Here is a 14733-nt window from a genome sequence, read left to right as displayed (position 1 = left end):
TCTGGTGGGGCGCTGCGGGACAGCAGACAGGCAGTCTGTGCACTGGGTGGAGGGCAGGAGCGCTGGATGTGCAACCACCAGGAACGCCTGGAGATTTTGTCTAGTGGGGAGCCGCCGGCAGGGGACAGAGGGCCAAACTTCCTGTTTCCCCGGTAAGGCTGGGATGGCCCCGGTGAGGTTGAAACGGTCCCGGTGTGGTAGGGACGACCCCGGCGAGGTTGAAACAGCCCCCGTGAGGTAGGGACGACCCCAGTCAGGTCGATACGGCCCCGGTGTGGTAGGGACGACCCCGGTGAGGTTGAAACAGCCCCGGTGAGGTAGGGACGACCCCAGTCAGGTCGAAACGGCCCCGGTGTGGTAGGGACAACCCCGGTGAGGTTGAAACGGCCCCCGTGAGGTAGGGACGACCCCAGTCAGGTCGAAACGGCCCCGGCGTGGTAGGGACAACCCCGGTCAGGTTGAAACGGCCCCCGTGAGGTAGGGACGACCCCGGTGAGGTTGAAACAGCCCCCGTGAGGTAGGGACGACCCCAGTCAGGTCGAAACGGCCCCGGCGTGGTAGGGACAACCCCGGTGAGGTTGAAACGGCCCCCGTGAGGTAGGGACGACCCCAGTCAGGTCGAAACGGCCCCGGTGTGGTAGGGACAACCCCGGTCAGGTTGAAACAGCCCCGGTGTGGTAGGGACGACCCCGGTGAGGTTGAAACGGCCCCCGTCAGGTAGGGACGACCCCAGTCAGGTCGAAACGGCCCCGGTGTGGTAGGGACGACCCCGGTGAGGTTGAAACAGCCCCCGTGAGGTAGGGACGACCCCAGTCAGGTCGAAACGGCCCCGGCGTGGTAGGGACAACCCCAGTCAGCTCGAAACGGCCCCGGTGTGGTAGGGACGACCCCGGTGAGGTTGAAACAGCCCCGGTGAGGTAGGGACGACCCCAGTCAGGTCGAAACGGCCCCGGCGTGGTAGGGACAACCCCGGTCAGGTTGAAACGGCCCCCGTGAGGTAGGGACGACCCCGGTGAGGTTGAAACGGCCCCCGTGAGGTAGGGACGACCCCGGTGAGGTTGAAACGGCCCCCGTGAGGTAGGGACGACCCCAGTCAGGTCGAAACGGCCCCAGCGTGGTAGGGACAACCCCGGTCAGGTTGAAACGGCCCCCGTGAGGTAGGGACAACCCTAGTCAGGTCGAAACGGCCCCGGCGTGGTAGGGACAACCCCGGTCAGGTTGAAACGGCCCCCGTGAGGTAGGGACGACCCCGGTGAGGTTGAAACAGCCCCCGTGAGGTAGGGACGACCCCAGTCAGGTCGAAACGGCCCCGGCGTGGTAGGGACAACCCCGGTCAGGTTGAAACGGCCCCCGTGAGGTAGGGACGACCTTGGTCAGGTCGTAACGGCCCCGGTGTGGTAGGGACAACCCCAGTCAGGTTGAAACGGCCCTGGTGTGGTAGGGACGACCCCGGTGAGGTTGAAACGGCCCCCGTGAGGTAGGGACGACCCCGGTGAGGTTGAAACGGCCCTGGTGAGGCTCAGACGGCCCTGGTGAGGTTGAGACTACTCCAGTGAGGTTGGGACAAATAAAGGGGACCAGTATGGACTGATGAACAGGGGTAGATACAGAAGCAGAGCAACATTGAACAGAATGTTAAACTACAATGGGGAGCCTGGGGAGGGTTGGGGGGGGGGGGATTAAGAGACCAACTGAAGGACTTATATGCATGCATATAAGATTAACCAATGGACACAAGACACGGGGCGGGGGGGGGGCGGGGGGTAGGGGCCGGGGGAATATCATGGGGGGGAAAAAGGAGACATATGTAATACTCTTTGTAATACTTTAAGAAATAAAAATTATTATAAAAAAAACAACAACAACAAAAAAAGACCAAATAATGCCTTTAAACAATGGTTACCAAAAATAGTTATTACCCTCCATATCAAATGAAAACCTGTGCCAGTACCCCATACACAAAAAAGATAAAAGAGAACGATTAAGATTGATTTTAGGATATGATCCTATATGTGTATATTTACTTGCTTACTTCCTTTTCCCATTCACCAATCAGAATCTCTGAGAGTTTTTTAATTGCTTCTGAAGAACTAATAATATTTAAGAATGAAGAGACATTCAGAAGACTTACATACCCAAGTTAAAATGAGGAAATGACATTTATTCAAAATTTATGTTGTTTTTGTGAAAGACAAAATAATTAAAAGGCTACATATATAGACTTTCTAGCTCTCTAATATACTTTCTAAGCCAGGAAACATAAAAATGTGAAAACAAAAATATTCATGTGCATGAACAATAATACTGCTATTTACAGTGTATAGTGTAGATTTATGTTAAAGTCAGCATGTAGAAAATATGGACAGAAATGTGTGGGCCAGATGGTGGCATAGGTAAAAGTCTGTACTTACCGCCTCCCACAACCGCATCAAAATTACAACTAACATACAGAGCAACCATCACTCAGAATCGCCGGAAAGCTGGCTGAGTGGAAGTACTACAACTAGAGGAGTAAAGAAGAAAGCGCACTGAGACTGGTAGGAGGTGTGGAGGCATGGAACGGGCTGGTCCAGCACCCATGTGGACCACCTTTTTTAATTGGGAGGAAGAGTGTCTCTGCAGAGGCTTCCTGGAGGAGCAAGGGGTCCCAGCCCCACACCAGAACCCCAGCCCAGGGTCCCAGAGATGAGAAAAGAAGTCCCAATAACTACAGGCTATAAAAACCAGTGTGGATTAAAGCTCAGTGACACAGAGGCTACTGGAGACCCAGCTGTTTCTCTTAAAAGGCCGGCACCATGAATTGAATTTACAAGGTCCTGCTTCCTCTGAGCTCCAGAGCCAGGGCAAGGCTCTGGGGGACACGTTTGTCTGGCATCAGGGCAGGAACTTGGGGGTAGCTTTCTCCCAGGCAAAGGTACTTGCAGGTATCATTGTTCCTGGGTTGGGACCTCCCTGGTCGCAGGGCTGACTGGCAGTCATTTCTGTTTGCTCCACCCTGGTGATTCCCTAAGACCCTGCTTCATTTAATTTACAACCCCACCCAAGCAACCTGCAGCAACTTTTTCAAATAAATGGCCTGTCCTTAAAAAATCTCAAACAAGCTGCAGCTAGGTCAGGGAGCCCCAAACCTATCAATAAAAGGCCCAAGACTCAGCACCAGCACCAGCACCAGCCTGCCTTGCTTCATAGCTGGGCCTAGTCTGGGCACTTCCAAACCTTATGCAAAGAGGATGAATCTGCAAATCTTTCTGTAGCTCCTGCTAGGTAGCACCAGTCAGTGGCTGACTTTATACCTCCCTGGAAACCCAAAAGCCAGTGTATTCAGTGGTCAGTGTCAGACCTCACCAGATTATAACTCTACACATCCATAAGCAACACACTCAAGGGGAAGACTCAGTGAGCACCAAAGCCCCATTGAAGCAAGTCCTTCTTTACAGGGGTGTTTTCTGCATAGCAGCTCTCCAACTGTAGTCGCAAGCTGGTCCTCATAGCCAATTGGCCTGGAGGCCAACTCCTCCCAGTGACATCAACAGCAATCAAGGCTCAACTAAAACAAGATTGTGCACAGAGCCTACAAAGTGGTACACCTAGAATGTCCAGCTCAGCTGACTGGGGAATCTGAGCCACCAGGCCCTTTAGGACACCTACTACACAAGGCTACTCTACCAACTCAAGGAGACATAGCAGTTCTACCCAATACATAGAAACAAACACAGGGAACAGCCAAAATGCAGAGACAAAGAAACATGTCAGAAATGAAAGAAAGCAAACTACTGGATATAGAGTTCAAAACCACAGTTATAAGGTTACTCAAGAATCTTCTAGAAACCTCCAAGGAACTTGTGAGACTTCCAAGGATCTTAGTGAAAATGCCAAAACATGGAAAAAGTCCAGTCAGAAATTAAGCATACACTGACTGAAAGAAAGAATAATATATAGAGATTCAACAGTAGAGTAAAGGATTCTGAGAATCAAGTCAACAATTTGAAATACGAGGAAGCAAAAAACACCCAACTAGAAGAGCAAAAAGGAAAAAGAATTTAAAAATATGAACATAATGTAAGTTGCCTCTGGGACAACTTCATTGAACATTCATATTATGGGAGTTCCAGAAAAAGAGAGAGAGCAAGATATTGAAAACCTAGTTGAAGAAATAATGACAGAAAACGTTCCCTACCTGGTAAAAGAAATAGACTTACAAGTCCAGGAAGCATGGAGAGTCCCAAACAAGAGGAACCCAAGAGGACCACACCAACACACATCATAATTAAAATGCCAAGAGCAAAAGACAAAGAGAGACTCTTAAAAGCAACAAGAGAAAAGCAGTTAGTTGCCTACAAGGAAATACCCATACAACTGTCAGCTGTTTTCTCAACAGAAACTATTCAGGCCAGAAGGAGTGGCAAGAAATATTCAAAATGATGAATACCAAGGACCTACATCCAAGATTACTCTACCCAGAAAAGCTATCATTTAGTACTGAAGGTCAGATAAAGAGCTTCACAGACAGAAAAATGCTAAAGGAGTTCATCACCACCAAACCAGTATTATATAAAATGTTGAAGGGTATTCTTTAAGAAGAGAAAGAAGAAGAAAAAAAAATAAAAAATATGAAAAATAAAATGGCAACAAATACATACCTATCAACAATTGAATCTGAAAATCAAAATAAATGAGTAAGAAATCTAATGAACAGAATAAACTAGTGAATAAAATAGAATCAGAGGCATGTAAATGGAACAGACTGACAATTCTCAGAGAAAAGGGGATAGGGTGGGAAGAGATTAAACAAAGATCTTATATGCATGTATGCATTTCCTATGGACACAGACAATAGGGTGTTGAAGGCCTAGGGTGGGGTGGGAACCAGGTGGAGGGAGGCAATGGGGGGAAAAAGAGGGACATCTGTAACTATCTCAACAATAAAGATTAAAAAGAAAAGAAATGCATGGGCCAGGTTACAAATAAATATTAGGGCTCTGGTGGGTTTTGCTCCATGGTTAGAGCAAGGGGTCTTGGGTTCAATTCCTGATCAAGGGAATATACCTGATTGCAGGATTCCCACCCCAGTTGGAGTATGTGCCGGATGCAACTGTTCAATGTATCTCTCTCACATTGATGTTTCTCTCTCTCCCTCCCTTCCTTCCACTCTCTCTAAAAAATCAATGAGAAAATATCCTCAAGTGAGGATTAAAAAAAAACACCTCACAAATAAATAGTATAGCTGTGTGCAAAAATTAAAATGATAAAAAGGTTTACTCAGCTACTATTCTATATAGGTGAATTAGCAATTAAGAATAAATAAAAATGCTGAAAAGGCCAGAGAAATATTGAAGTGACAAATTTAAAAAGTCTTCAAAAGTGGCCAGCAATTACCCGGAAGCCTAGGTTGTAAGGACAAATTAGAGTATTTATTGTTAAATACCCAATTTTCTCAGAAAGAATAAAGCTTTTACTTGCTTGGGTTAAATTGGCTTCCTAGTCTTGAGTTCTCACCTTGGAAACCAATGCAGCTGCCTTCAGAATAAAACTAAGCACAGAATGATAATTCTATAGAGCAAGGGAATTTAAAACTGTGTGAGTTGAAAGGCTTATGAGTAAAGTTACATTCATCTGTCAAAATCTCAGTGTTGTGTTAAATTCCTAACTTTCAGCCCTGGAGATTTCCAGGGACTGTTGTAGACTTTAATAAAAAGAACATTTTGCAGTTTGGTTTAAAAGGTCAACTTTCTAACTTATCCTTATGCCATGGTAGTTTAGCAATGGTCTAGTAACTTGGCTTGTGGATTTTCATGACCCAGATCATTTTGTGGCAATAGGAAATGGATGTGAATACTTTTAGCCTTACTCAACCATTAAAAGAAGCATTAACCAGGCTTTTGTGTCAAACAGAGTACAGCTACTCATAGAAATAAAGTCTACCAAGTTGCAAATAGAACAGATTCAAATGTTTTTCTTTTACATAAATATTTGAATGTAGCAAAAATATATAAACATCATGAAGAATGAAATAAGAGGTATGACATAAGGCAGAAGGTTCTCGGGATATATTTGGCTACTGTGTGTCTATATCCCTATTAGTCCTGAATATTTTCTCCAAGGAAAGGAGAAGTGGTCTCTCACACCTCCACAATCTGTGTTCCTAAAATGAGCATGTCATAGGTACTTAAAGCCGAGGTGGATGTTAAATGAGTTGTCCAATTATATAAACTGAAAATTTTCATACCACAAAGCCAAGGGGAATTATCTACTGCTTTAAAGAGCAAAGTTCTCAGAAATTGAGATGGGAAGGGAGAAGTTGTGGGTCAGACATTCTTAGGCACACTGCATATATGCAAATAGCAAACATAATATCTGAATTATCTATATTGTCAGGGCCAGCCTGACAGGGTTGAGCCGGGCTGAGGCAGGGAGGTGGGAATTGAGAAAAGAAAGAAAGACAGGAAAGCGGGGTCGGGAGGACCCCAGTTCTCTAGATGAACTGAAGCAACTTTATTAGCCACACAATACTATTTATACATAACACACTGAATAGGAGGTCTGTCAAGAGGAATGTATTCTTTGTTCCTCTTAATCTCTATGGGAAGGATACAGCAGAAGGACAAATTCTCAGTACAGCATATCTCAGTAAATAGTTACAGACTTCTTGGTAAGCTATGAAAGGCTGTTCTCATTCTACTGATAACCACCATCCAAACAAGTCTGGGAAAACTGTGTGGGTGAGGATCCCAGCCTTGCTAGCCCCTACAGGTGCAAGGACCTTGCCAGCTTACATCTGGCCCCCAACACTATATAACTCAGAATGCCCAATCTTCTTTATCTGGATGAACAGTTTGTGCTAACGAATAGGTCAGCACAAAACCATTACATAATCACTCCTGTTGAATTCAGGTTAATTTAATTCCTTGCAATAGTATATATGAAAACAGTGTATTTTTTAAATTTTGTAGGTTTTAATACCATCAGCTACATAATTATTATTTGCTTTGCATAAATATCCAGATGAATAACTATCCTATATAATAAAAGCGTAATATGCTAAATGTTTGACAGATTGGTCAACCATTTGGTCAACCACGTGTCCAGTCACTATGGTGCTCACTTACCACCAGGGGGCAGACACTCAAACTGGTAGGTGAGCTTGCTGTTGGGGTCCAGCCAATTGGGACTGGGCAAGAGGGCCAGACATGCCCTGGAGCCCTCCTGCAGTCCCTCCCTGGCAGGCTGGCCAACCTCCCATGGTCCTTCCTGGCCAGCTGGCCCCCATTGGCCCTGACTGGGACTGGGCAAGATGGCCCTGATCTGCCCCGATCACAGGCCAGGCCAAGGGAGCCCACCTGTGCATGAATTCATGCACCGGGCCTCTAGTTTTAGATAAGTGCACTGTGGTAGTTTTAAAGCTATATCCACCAAGTCTTAGATACTCCTCCCCTCAAGAGGTGGACTTAATTTCTCTCCACTGGAGTGTAGGCTGGTTTTAATGACTCATTTATAGAGAATTAAGCATAGCAGAAGTGATAGGATGCCATTTCAGAGTTAGATTCTAAAAAAAACTTTAACTTCTCATCTTCTCATTTTGAGTTCTCTTAATCTCTCTCTCTCTCTCTCTCTCTCTCTCTCTCTCTCTTTCTCTCTCTCTCTCTCTCACAGGATTCACAAGCAGGTCCTTCCCAGTGAAACCCTGAAAAGCTTGCAGCTCGTGTCAACAGCTTGATAGAAAGCCCATGGGAGACCATAAACAAGAACTTCCCAACTAAGCTGCTCATGGAAACTGTGAGAAAATAAGCATTTGCTCTTATAATCCACTGATTTAGTGAGGCAACTTGATATGCAAGAAAAGGTAACCTACCAAAATGCAATTAGTTTCAAACAATTATACACTCATATTTACATAATTTCCACAGCCCATACCTATGTGAATGAAAAGGAAATATATTCAAAAATAATTATCAAGTATCCTTTATTTTCATATTAAGCCAGGAAAGTGGTTATCTGATTTTAGTCTGTGCAATTTAGAGAGACCTTTGAAATATAAAGGGCTGTATTAATTTGATGGACACAGAAGGTTAACCAAATGTTAAGCAGGAGAATAATCATAGGAATGGTACCAAGTAAGGTAAATAGTTTGCTTTAAATTTTTAAAAATATTTGTTCCCTTTGTGTATATTTAATTAAGTAACCAAAGTTAGAAGAAATGTTTAGGTACCAAAAATAAGCCAAAAGAAAAAAATATGACATCTTCCGAACATGTCTGAGGATATGATTTTACATGATTGATATCATTCAGATACATCATTCCAAGTTGCTTTTTCAGTAGTTATTTCATATGATATTTTATATAGGTGTACAGGATCCTTAATGATCCATGCCTGGGTAAAACAATTTTCATTGTGTTAGTAAACCATGAACCTCCTGTGGCCCATTAAACAATCTGGCCAGGAAGACAGAAGACTGAGAGTACAGACTAAGAAATCAATCTCTCTCTCTCTCTCTCTCTCTCTCTCTCTCTCTCTCTCTCTCTCTTATCTCTCTTTTTATTTCAAGGAAGTAATGGACTGGTTCCATAATGAAAATGACTCCTGCATCATCTTGGAGAGCAGACCTCCATAGTATCCCCATGACAAAAACAGAACATTTATGACTGAATGGAAACAAAGTCAAGCATGTGATTGAAGTGATTATTCTCAATGAAAGAAGCATGTTTCCAGGATAAAAACATGTATAAAATTCAGCTGTAATGTGGAATTTCAAACATATATATGTTTGATTCCTATTATATATGTATATCTTAATCCTACTTTATCATCTCTCTCAATCTATTAAATATTTAATTTCTTTGTTTAATAATAATAGCTCCTCTCATGAGGCACATGCTAGGCTTTTGTGAAAACTACCTCATTTAACCATTACAAAAACTCCTATGAGATAGAAGTTACTAAATTCTTTTAAGAAAAAAAAGACTAAAAAAAAGGTCAATGTTACATACAATCAAATAGTAAGATGGTGGTTTCATTCCTAGCTTGTCTGTCAGAGTCTGTAGTTGTGAGATTCTAAACTGTCTCACATATAGAATGGAGGAAAGGTGCAGAATTTGGGGCTTCCAAATCTGGATTCTATATATTACTCAGCCCTTATAGCATGATGTGTTCAAGAAAACCACTGAACAGGTGTCGGCCTCAACTTCTTTCCTAAAATGTTTGCTGTATTTTGTTTTATTTTGAAGACTATCAGGAAAAGTAAATTCATAAACTCCTACGTTATCCAATCAGGTTTTGTCAGGTCATTTATCTATGGAGTCCCATGACATTAATTGTTCATCCTCTTTGTATTAAGCCTTAATTGAGAAATTCATTTCAGAATTTAGAGACAAAATAAAATGTTTCTTGTAAGATTCATATAATAACATAGTCTTACTTTTAAAAAATAAGCCCATAAAATTGTGAAAGGTTTTGGCTGCAATAATGTTTAAAAGCCAATGTGATAGAATTACATATTTATGTAATTTTTAATATATTTTATAAAATTTTAAATATATTTTGTATTTACATAGAAATATATGTAGTTATATATATAGTTAGATATTTTACTGCCTCAGTTAATGTATCTTCAATGTATGGTAAATTGTTCACATTTTTCACTTTGAGAAATGAATTGGGAATATAAATAAATAATCTTCTCCCTTTACTTAAATTATATAAGCAACATAACTCCAAAGTCAGCCACTAACTGTGTTTAACAATATTTCCAACACTAATTAAGTCAACGAATGAATAGTACTAAGAGAATCATAAGAAATCAACCAGAGTGGTTATTTTTATGAATATACAACTTAAAAATATGTCTACATTTTTTTATTTTTGAAACAAATTGTGTAGTTTCAGATTGTGATAATACTCTTAGTCACTTGTCAGGCTAAAACACACACACACACACACACACACACACACATATCAGCACTCACAAAAAAAACCCACATTTCTAATTCTTTAAAATTAAGAGAACACAGACCAGCTGGCATGGGCTCAGTGGTTGAGCATTGACCTATAAACCAGGAGGTCAGGGTTTAATTCCCGGGCTGGGCGACATGCCCAGGTTGCAGACTTCATCCCCAGTGTGGGGCATGCAGGAGGCAACCAATCAATGAATCTTTCTCATCATTGATTTTTTTTTATCTCTCTCCCTTTCACTTCCTCTCTGAAATCAATAAAAATATATATTTAAAAAATTAAGTGAACACAAATCAGTGAAAGTAGCTACCCGGAACAGTACAATGAAAACAGCTGGCTTAGTGACTGAGCTTTTCCATCTGTAATTAACTATTGTATATGTATAACTTCAAAATCCAAAGAATCTGAAATAGATGCAAACTGTAAACCGTGTGTTCTTATTTGGAAAGCAACTTTAATTTCATGCTATTTTGCTACATTGTTTAGGTCTTTGAAGCAAGCACACACTGTTAAAAAAATGTTCATTCCAGGCTGTAGGAATTTACACAAGCTTGCAAGTCATCACTATGTTCTAATTTATTATAAAGTTGCTTCCTGGAATAATTTTACTACCCTATTCATGACCTTAGGTGTACAGTATGAAATAACTAAATTTTAAATCCCACCTTTTTACTTTCTTTCTTTTTTTTTAAAATCCCACTTTTTGATCTACCAATAGTTTAGACTTCGGGACCCACTGTTCATCTTCTAAAATTTTAAAAAATTATATCATCTTACGGATGTTAATCTGACAAACAATACTGAATTATCATGTATGGTCACTCTTTTCAAAATCTAACGGTGACTTTGTTTGTTTTCTGATATTCTTTGAAGTGACAGATAAAGGCTTTATTTATCCTGAAGCATCAGTCTGTATTTCATAAGAAGTTCTGTAGAATCAGAAGTAAAATCTCAAGTAGTGACTGTACCAAAAGTACCAGCACAAGGATTGTTCTCCTCAAAGCCTCCTGCAGGGGAGAGGAGCTCACTGTGACCTCCTGAGGGAAGTACTGCTGTGGCCCCAGGCACTCCTTTGATCTGAACACCACTGCAGTAAAACTAAATTCTCCATGTGCCTCTTGAGAAGTACTTGACAGTTATTCCACTAGTGTTTGTTGTTGACATAAAGAACCAACTTACTCTCTTAAAACTGAAATCTATTTCCTTAAAAAGAAAAAAAATATGTCAACTATTCAAAGTGATGCGAAGCTGCTTTCCTAGCATAGGTGCTAGGGTTGTGGTTAGCACCTTGGGTTTTATATGTTGGACACCAGAACCAAAGTCTGGCCAAAGGTCTTTGTCAGACTACAGTTCTCTGTTATGCCTCAATTTTCTCTTCTATGATATTTCACCCACACTCTGATGGTCATTGTGAGGATGAAACTCAAGTAAGCATACAACCCCCTTGATACAATCATGATACCAGGGAAATGTCCAATAAACAATTAACTAGAATTTAAATTTTCTGCACATGTAGCTCACTTTTACAGACACAATCCTACCATTTTTTTCATTAGTAATTAAGTAAACCCTTTCACATACCTGGTTTCTTTTATTTTTACAGCATTACCTTCATGAAATGGAGGTTATATCATTATGTTGCTATTTTTAACATCATATTTTAACTTTTCTGAACTGTATAGTACAATAACTAATAGAGTGCGTATGATATAATTGTTGAGAGAACATTCCTAGTTATCCAGTCCAACAGCTGAACCTAAACCATCCCATAATGTTTACAGAATAAAATTCACACTTTATAAAATTGTGAGATAACCTTGAGTAGCATTCCCAGAGAACAAACAGTACTTTGATCATTTTGATCAAGGATTTTTCCTACTCAATTTACTTTCTATGATTCTGCTTAAATATGTATGATCTATCTAGGCTAGAAGGCAGAAATAAATCAATTGAGTGTCTACTAAAGCAATATTTACTTGAATTAAATTTAGTAACATATTTCAATGTTACAACATGGGTAAATTTTTTCAGATATAGATACTTTCTAGGGGAAAATTTTATTTTTCTTTCTTTCAAAGGCGATTAAAATATTATAATTAGATGAGCAACAATATTGATAATACTAGACTGTGCATCAGGAGATCTGAAAGGTTTATCTGGAAGATCTCATGTGGATAAGCCTTATTTACCACATTCCTCAAATGAAAATAATAGCATTTCCCCCACATTAAAATACTATTAGAAAATAGTGGTAATATTCTTTGAAAAATATCAGGTCTCTATTTTAATATTACAAAAGTTGAATTATGAGAACTCTTAGAAAGTGATTTATTGGGAGTCTAAATTACTAGAGAAAAACTGTCATTATTGGTTTGATACAGAGTAGAAAATATCTCTATATCATTTTGGCAGTCCTATTCTGATTAATATGCTAGATATTTAAACCAAACTACTCCTCTATCTCTCATTTTTATTTCTTTGTCTGCCTTTCTCTATCTTGCAAATGACAAACTTTGTCATGTATACACAAAATGTAATTTCAAATTTCAGTGTATATGTAATCAGAACATCATGTATATTTCTAGTCATAAAGATATGTAATCAATATTTATAAGAATGTCAAAATTTCATGCATTCTTTATTCTCTCAGATTGAGAGAAGTCATATTTACTCTAGCCATAAGTTATGCAGTATGTTGTATTTAATTTTGTCAATATTAATATAAGAGAAATGTTGATGACAGATGAAAAGAAAATTTTACTTTCCTACACAGGGAATTTAGAAGACTTACCCATATCTCCTCTATGTTTTTACCAGTGGAATGTTCTAATTGTTCAATAGAAAATAATAGGTTACCAAAATGTGAATAGTGTGCAAAATTAAGTTTATGAAACAGGCAATTATACAACTTCTATTATGATTGAATGATAATTTCTCACAACACTCAATTCTGCCCCAGGTAAAGAGTGTAGTAAGGGTTGGAGAGTTTGGACAGTGCAGCAGTAGCTGCTACAGGTAGGGTGATTTGGACAATCAATTCTTAGCAGGTTATAATACACATACACCCAGAGATATAAATAGTTTAAAGGCACAGTATTATGTTTATTTGATATGTTTGTTTGTTGCAGTAGGGACAATTGTCTTCATCATTTCTTGGACATTTTCCCACTTAACAATGTTATCTAAAGTTCAAGATTTTTAAAAACCCTTTTGAAGAATATAGGTTGTGCTGTTTTCATGTTTCTTTCTGTCTCTCTCTACACAAACACACACACACCAGCATTCTGATCTCCATATTGAAATTTTCTAAGCACCTTTCTTCTTCCTTTTCATTGAATTTATTAGGGTGACACAGGTTAACAAAATTATACAGGTTTCAAGTGTACAGTTATACAACACATCGTCTGTACACTGCATTCTGTGTTCACCACCCCAAGTCAAGTCTCTGTCCATCACCATTTATCCCTTCCCTCATCAATCACCACAGTTGTCTATGCTCATGAATTTTTCTTTTATATCTTTTATGTTCAATTCCTCCACCTCTCCAACCCAATTCCTTCACTCCAACAGCTGTCAGCCTGTTCTTTATCTATGGGTTCTTTATTTTCTTTGTTAGTTCATTTTGTTCATTAAATTACAAATATGAGTGAAATCACATGTACTTTTCTTTCTCTGACCATTTTATTTCACTTAGCATATTACTCTCCAGGTCCATCCACACTGTCACAAAGAGTACAATTTACTTCATTTTAATGGCCTAGTAGTATTCCATTGTGTAAAGGTACCACTGTTTTTTTTATCCACTCATTTACTAAAGGACAGTTGGGGTGCTTCCAAATCCTCTATTGTAAATAACACTGCAATGAGCATAGGTGTGCATATATTTTTTTAAATTAGTGTTTTGTATTTCTTCAGATTGGGTCATAAGGAAGTTCCATTTTTAATTTTTTGAGGTAAATCTATACTGCTTTCCACAGTGGCTGCACAAGTCTGCTTTCCCACCAAAAGTGCATGAGGGTTCCCTTTCTCTACAGCCTCCCCAACACTTGTTGTTTGTGGATTTATGGATCATAGCCATCCTGACAATTGTGAGGTGATATCTGGTGTTTTTAAATTTCTCATTCCTCAGTTATCTCATTTCACTGATGATTAGTGACATTGAGCATCTTATCAAATATCTATTGACTATCTGTCCTCTTTACAGAAGTGTCTATTCAGGTCTTTTGCCCACTTTTTCATTGGATTGTTTTTTCAGTGTTAAGATTTATAAGTTCTTTATAAATTTTGGATATTAACCTCGATGTAGCATTGGTGAATATGTTCTCTGATTCAGTGGGCTGTCTTTCATTTTGTTGATGGTTTCCTTTGCTGTGCAAAAACTTTTTAGTTTGATGTAGTCCCATTTGTTTATATTTTTTTCTGTTTCCCTTGTCTGAGAAGATATATAAAAAAATATTGATACTAAAAATGTCTGAGATTTTTACTCTCTGTGTTTTCTTCTAGGATTTTTATGGCTTTGAGTCTAAATTTAAGTCTTTAATAATTTTGAGTTTAATCTTCTGAATAGATAAAAAGATAGTCTAGTTTCATTTTTTGTATGTATATGTCCAATATACCCAATACCATTTATTTAATCAACTATTTGTACACCTTTTGTATGTTTTTGCATCCTTTGTCAAATATTAATTAACTACAAAGATGTGGATTTATTGTGATTCATTGATCTATGTTTGTTTTTATGCCAATACCATGCTGTTTTGATTACTATGGCTTTGTAGTACAGTTT

The sequence above is a fragment of the Myotis yumanensis genome, unplaced genomic scaffold (genome assembly GCF_028538775.1).
Source record: "Myotis yumanensis isolate MYYU_CA2020_CCGP unplaced genomic scaffold, mMyoYum1.0.hap1 SCAF_3, whole genome shotgun sequence".
Classification (NCBI taxonomy): domain Eukaryota; kingdom Metazoa; phylum Chordata; class Mammalia; order Chiroptera; family Vespertilionidae; genus Myotis; species Myotis yumanensis.
The sequence above is the reverse complement of the archived record's forward strand: the minus strand, read 5'-3'. Positions refer to the sequence as shown.